Source organism: Melospiza melodia, chromosome 16 (assembly GCF_035770615.1).
Source record: "Melospiza melodia melodia isolate bMelMel2 chromosome 16, bMelMel2.pri, whole genome shotgun sequence".
Lineage (NCBI taxonomy): Eukaryota > Metazoa > Chordata > Aves > Passeriformes > Passerellidae > Melospiza > Melospiza melodia.
The window spans coordinates 957057-963365 of record NC_086209.1 but is presented as its reverse complement, the minus strand read 5'-3'; the positions used below and the strand labels follow the sequence as shown (position 1 = coordinate 963365).

The window sequence follows — 6309 nt, the reverse complement described above, 5'->3', positions numbered from 1 at the left end:
GGAGGGGCCAGGGTTGGCTGATACAACCCCCAGGAGTATTAAAGGCTGAGTGTTCATCTTCAAGATGAGCTGCCCACATGGTAGGCAGCCACAAGGGCAGTTCCCAGCACTGCAATTTTTCCTTATTTAGTCCTTTTGTTGATTTTTTTTTGAAGTTTAATAAGCCTTTTTAAATTTTGAAAGTGAGCAGTTGCGTCTCATGCTATTGCAGTAACAGTGGTGTGTGTGAAAATAATCACAGTATTGTGAAGTGCCTTGTACTGCCTTCCTCTCCCTGTTTTCTGAAGGAGAATAAACTTATACTTCAGTAGCAGTGGAACTGATTCCATGCAAAGTTCATGACTTTGGGAATGCTGCTAAAGTTACAAGGTTTGAACTCTTCTCTCTGGTGCAAGCTCATAGAAATGAACAGCCTCACTTCTCTGTCAGGTTAATGTTTTGGTTATTTTGGTTGTTTTGGTTATTACTTATTTTGAGTATCAATAATTGCATTGATCTCCAACACACATACCCAGTGTGAAAAATGCCAATACTTTTTTTTTTTAATTTTAAAAGTTTAATGGTAATAAAATGGTTGTAAAAATAGTAATACAATTAGAGTAATAATAATGTGGACAATTTGAATTAGGACAATATGAGACAATAGAAACAAAGAGTTACAGATGTCCAGGTACTGTTTTCTGGGCAGCACAAGCCTGCAAAACACGTTAACAGAGGATTAACCCTTAAAAACCACAGCCTGTTGTATGTTCATACATTTCATACATGATGCACAAATTCCATTCAAACAAAGGATTCTGTCTGTTCATCATCAACTTCTTCCTCCTAAACCTAAGGCGCCTTCAATCCTTAGCCAGGCAGGAAGAAGTCAATTTTTTCTGATAAGAAGGCAATAAATTCTTTTTGTCTGAAAGATTTAGATGTCCTGCAGCTGCTATCTTGCTGCGAGTCCTTTCTCTAAAAAAAGTATCCTACATAGCATAGTTTCTATTTTAACAGTTTTTATAACCTAAAACTATATTGAACAGACTACCTAAGAGAATTAATACAGCATTACTTTCTAACACAACACATATAATATTCATTTTAATATTTGGGAGAAGACAGTCATAAAATACACATTTTTCGCACCCAGGTATTGAGTTGATGCTGTGCATTTCAGGTGCTCAATTCACATTTGTTCCCTGAGGCTACTGATGAGTCAAGGCTTTTTTACCTTGATCCACAGAGGTGATATATTCTGTCTGACAAGCACTTGGGCTCAGGTAGCACTTGGCAATGCAGCTCGTTACACAAATCATTGCTCTAATTTTTCACTCTGGCACAACTCAAGCCCAGGCTGCAAGAATCAGCTCCTGCAGAGTTGCTATTCTGCTTCCTGTGTCACTTTGTGCCTGAGTCTTCCTGCTGGCTCTGTGGTCAACGCAGTTCTCAGCCCAGCCCGGGCCTGTCAGGCAGGGAGATGCAGAGGTGCAGATGGACCTCCTGTTGTCTCAGCTGATGCCCTTTAACAGTGTTTGCAGGTTAACAGGAGCTGGGAGACACCTACTGCTTCATGCCCAATTGTCTGGGAGGAGCTCAGTGTGCCATCACTACAGAGACCAAAGATGCTCAGGCTGATGTTCACAACAGCATACGACTGGTAGTGTTAGTGATTGATCTGGTGTTTCTACAAGAAGTGTGAAAGAAAGTGTGAAAAACACATTCACTCTCCTGTGGAAATTTAAAGAGTTTAATAAAAGACAATGGGAAACAAAGACAGTAAAGCAAAGATTACGACTGGATGCATCTTAGCACTCAGCCAAGAGCACACCGTCACCTTCGGGGATACCCCTTCAATACCTTTTCTATTAGATCAATCTTGTGAAACATGCCAATCATTTGTTTTGAAATTTTAAAAGTTTAACAGTAATAAAATGGTCATAAAAACAGTAATGCAAATTGGAGCAATAAGAATTTGGACAATCAGAGTTAGGACAATAAAGGACAATAAAAACAGAGAATACGAACATTCAGATGCTTTCCTAAAAAAGCATGTCTTGCTAACAAAGAATTAACTCTTAAAAGCAATAGCCTGTTGCCTATTCATACATCTCATACATGATTCAAAAACTCTTTTCAAACAAAGGGTGTTTTCTGGTTATAATTCAACTTCCCCCCCTTCATCTTGTAAATCATGTCAGACTCCATGAAGTCTGCAAGGAGACTAGTTTTTCATGATAAGGAGGATAATTCTGTCTCTTTTGGATTTTAGTGTCTTGTTGCTGTTATCTCTGTGCGAAGAAATTCTTGATTATCTCATCTCTTTTTTGAGCTAGTTAAAAAGTATCTTATGTAGCATAGCTTCCATTTTAACATTATATTATAACCTCAAACTATATTTAACACACTACTTAAGAAAATTAATACAGCATAACTTTTGAACGTAACACATATAACATTTACTTTAATATTTGCAAAAAGCCAATCATAAAATATACAGTTTTCAGAACCTGTTGCATATTCATAGACCCTCATGCATATCCATAAACTAGTTTACATTTTCCAGGAACCATTTAACATGGTCCCTCCCTCCTCGGGTCTGCCTTTTTAGCATATGGGTGTTTCTTGGTTGTGGTTTTGGCTCCTCGTTGTCACTTCCAGTTTGGGCCTTTGTCCATACTTTCTTCAGATGGCAGACGCTGATAGTTGGCATATCAATAGCAGGGTCCTCCTTACATATTCACTGGATGTTATCTCGACCAAACAGAGTTCACCCATAGCTATCAGCTACCACTACTACTATGTCTACGTTTTTGTTAATAGCAGAAATGAAAGCAAAGTTATTTTAACATTATGCATATAACATTCATCCTAGTATTTGCGAAAAGCCAACAACATATTATATATTTATAACAAAAGTTTGGATCCAGAATTCTCAGTGTGCCGTGAGCTCTGCTTCCCTGCCCAGGGGCTGCCCCTGCGGCTTTGGGTACACTCTTTTCCCCAGCTTTCTGCCTGTGACCAGCTGCCTTTGGAAGCTCATCAGGGGCAAAAGTTTCTGTTCATTTGCCCAGCTGTGACTGGTCAACTCTAGCAATTTATTCCAGAGATTAGGTCAGTCTGTTGTTTCTCCATGGTTTAAAATCACTCTGCTGTTCAAGCCAATGTTATAAATAAAGTGGACTTTTGTAGGCAGGGTTATGAATTATTAACGATGTAATTTTATTCTGAATTGTTAATTAATGTAATAGATTGTGATACGTAATTTATGTAGTAAGTTATGAAGTAATAACTTAGAGTTAAATGTACTGTGGTATCAGTGTGTGCCCACTAGAGGGGAGGTGGTGGAATGAGTGGGCGAGTTTTCTAGAAAGCTACCTCATGAGATGATGACATTAATATGAACTATGTTTGGAAGACTAGCCAGCCAACGAAGCCTCAGAATTCTAGAATAACTGGCCAGGAATGCGCTATCTTATGGACCAACCAGCAACCAGGAAAAGGACCCATCAACAAGTGGATTGAAAGCGCAGCGCCTGGCGTCTTTCTGTGAAACGTGAAACTCGCGTCCGAGGAAGCACCCTGTATTGCAGTTTGTTAGTTTGTATCAGTCTGTTAGTTTGTATCTCTGACTTGTCACGTAGGCCCCTGGCTTACCCTGAGGTCTCATCTTCTGTGGTCTTGATTTTTAATAAACAGGCCCAAGCCTTTTAAAAGAGCTTGCCCTCATTTCACCTGTTTCTATCAGCCAACATTGTAACACAGTGCAGAAATAGGTTTCTGTAAGACTAGCATGGATTTGTATCTGATAAAACCCTCTCTCTTTGCTCCTGAGCTGAGCGCTTGCTCTGTTTGCAGCCTCTTCTACAGTAAGGGCTCATTGCAATGCTAATAGCAGGAGTGGGTGGTGTGGACACACTTGTGAATACTAGTCTGAGAAGGTGGATTGTTTTTCAGTTTGTTTTGCACCAGTCAGCCCTGCTAGAACTTAAGATTCAGTGGCAAAAATACAAGAGAAAACCTTCATGTTTGTGCTTACCATCATTACTACACACTGAACGATTAAGTACGGTGCCACAGACGTTGGGGATGGTGTCACAAACAAGGCGACAGCCGCCCTCCCTCGTTCCAGTGTTGCCAGGAGCCGGCCCGGCCCCTCACACCGAGTGCAGCTTCCCCGCAGCTGGGACGCTCTTCTCGCATTCCCGCAGGCTCTATGTCATCCTTGGTGGGGGCCGAGGCGGCGGAGCAGACTCTGCTCGTGGGGAACTTGGAGAGTCGGGTCAGGGAGGAGATCCTCTATGAGCTCTTCCTGCAGGTAGCAGACAGGTACCCTTATATATCGAAATGCTGTTCTAATGCTCGAGAAGAAAAATTCGACCAACGGGATGTTCAGTTAGGAAAGCTGGACATGCTCTCCAAAGATCCCTTCAAACCCTGACCTTTCAGTGACAGTGTAGAAGCACAAAGTAGTTGGACCTGTTTGAAGATTCCTGCCTGTTTTCAAGATTAAACAGTAGTCTGCTGTATAACTGTAAACTGTAAATGTGATCTTAAGAAGTTTATCTTCTTAGGGGACGTAAGTAATAGAAGACAAAATGTAAAAGTGATAAAGATGGTCTTAGAACACAGTTTTGCATTATTCTTCTGCATAATCTGCAACAGCCATCCAACTGCCAGCTTTTATCTGGGTCGTTAGGTCATCCCAGTAACTTGTCTTTCCCTTGTTTCATCTTGCCTTCATTCCCTTTTGCTGCAACAGCCTATGCTTCTCATTTTAGTTTTGCCCTGTCATTGAAAATATCCAGTTCAATATTCCTGCTATGGCATAGTCCTGAACATAGATCCCTGACCTCTAGCTCTTCCCCTCCATCAAATGATGACCATGTATCTACTGCTACTTCTAAACTATTAATATTTTTATTTATGAACTGGAAGGTAACTTTTGCTATGGAGTCAGCAAATTATTCTTCCCCTTTGGGAAACTAATTATTATGGTATGGTATTCTAAAAATAATAAAAATTATGGTTATGAATGATTAAACATGAATTGATGCTTGGTTCCCTTTTAACTTGGTTCCGTTTTAATTTCTGGAGTTGATTTTTGTTTGTAGAAGACTCAGAATTTGAGCTTTGGGAATGTGGAGACACATTTTCAAAGTAAGAAACTTACTGGTTTCTGACTATGGCTGAAGAAAAATTATTAAATATTCAAAACATAATGAAGTGTCAGTTTCTCCTAAATAACAGAAATTTCTTTCAGGCTGGACCATTAACCAAAGTGATGATTTGTGAGGACAAAGAAGGAAAACCTCAGTCTTTTGGATATGTCTGCTTTAAACACAAAGTATCAGTGCCTTATGCAAAAGCTCTGCTGGATGGAATCTGTTTGTATGGAAGACCAATTACCGTGCGGTATTGGAGGGGTATGTTTTGTAGTCCCAATGGTAAAGTTTAAGTGTAAATGTTTATACTTTTTAAAGAACAGTTTTGAATCCTAAAGCCTTTTACAAAGATAAGAATTTGTAGTTGGAAAATTAATTTTTTTGTTAAGAAACAAAGACTTCCTGTGGCTTTTACATAGGGAAGGATTCGGTCTTTGTATTTTTTTATTTGCTAAGAGAATACAATAGATTGGGTCAGAACATCATAGCTTGCAAGCTGTGTCAGACACTGCTGTATGGAAAACAGCAATCCAGGTTTTCATGCCAGATTACATTTAGGAATTGGGGCGTAACTTTACCTTGCAGCCTGACAGAAAAAATTGATTCAGTATGGCCAGACACTATTGAACTCTTGGATAATTTTTAGACTAAAGCCACAGAGTTATCAGTGCTTTTGTTTTAAAGGTAAGAGGTTGTAGTTCATATTATATTCTTAATCAGGTATCGTTTGCAGCCCAGACATTAAGGACTCACATTCCTTCAGTGCTACAGCTTCCTTCAAGGCTCTACTGAGCAGTTACTGGGTTTAAGCAAATGTCTGTTGTTCTTAATATCAGAAGCATCTCTTGTGTCTGTAACTGGGTGACGATATTGTTCTTGATTACTTCAACAACCCTGATTTGTGCTTCTCTAAGTGAATAAATGAGAAATGAACATTTTCAAGCTGTAAAATGATGCTATTGATTATCTGCCGTAAAATGGCAGCATACCTTTGCATACTACCTTAGATCTACTAGGAGACTACAGATGACACAAAACACTTTCTGTGGTTTTTAACTGGTTAATTGAATTGTCATAACTGAATAGTCATTATGCTCTTGTCTTATTTCCAGGGAATTCTCCCTCACCACAACTAGACAGTTGCACAGACGGTTTTGAACAC

General features: G+C 39.5%; 1 protein-coding gene across 2 annotated transcripts in view; it reads right to left on the bottom strand.

The window, feature by feature from the left end:
• Nucleotides 1–593: 593 nt before the first annotated feature.
• RPGRIP1L (RPGRIP1 like) overlaps nt 594–6309 on the bottom strand; it is a 51133-nt gene continuing 45417 nt past the window's right edge. The window contains exons 23-24 of one of the 2 annotated variants that reach the window (XR_010029707.1): nt 4022–4294; nt 594–1669 (exon numbers count right to left, since the gene is read on the bottom strand). The gene's annotated coding sequence lies outside the window, so the exon portion shown is untranslated. Of the gene's footprint in view, nt 1670–3897; nt 4295–6309 lie in introns of those variants that run through there. The other variant, XM_063170177.1, reaches the window with a different exon arrangement.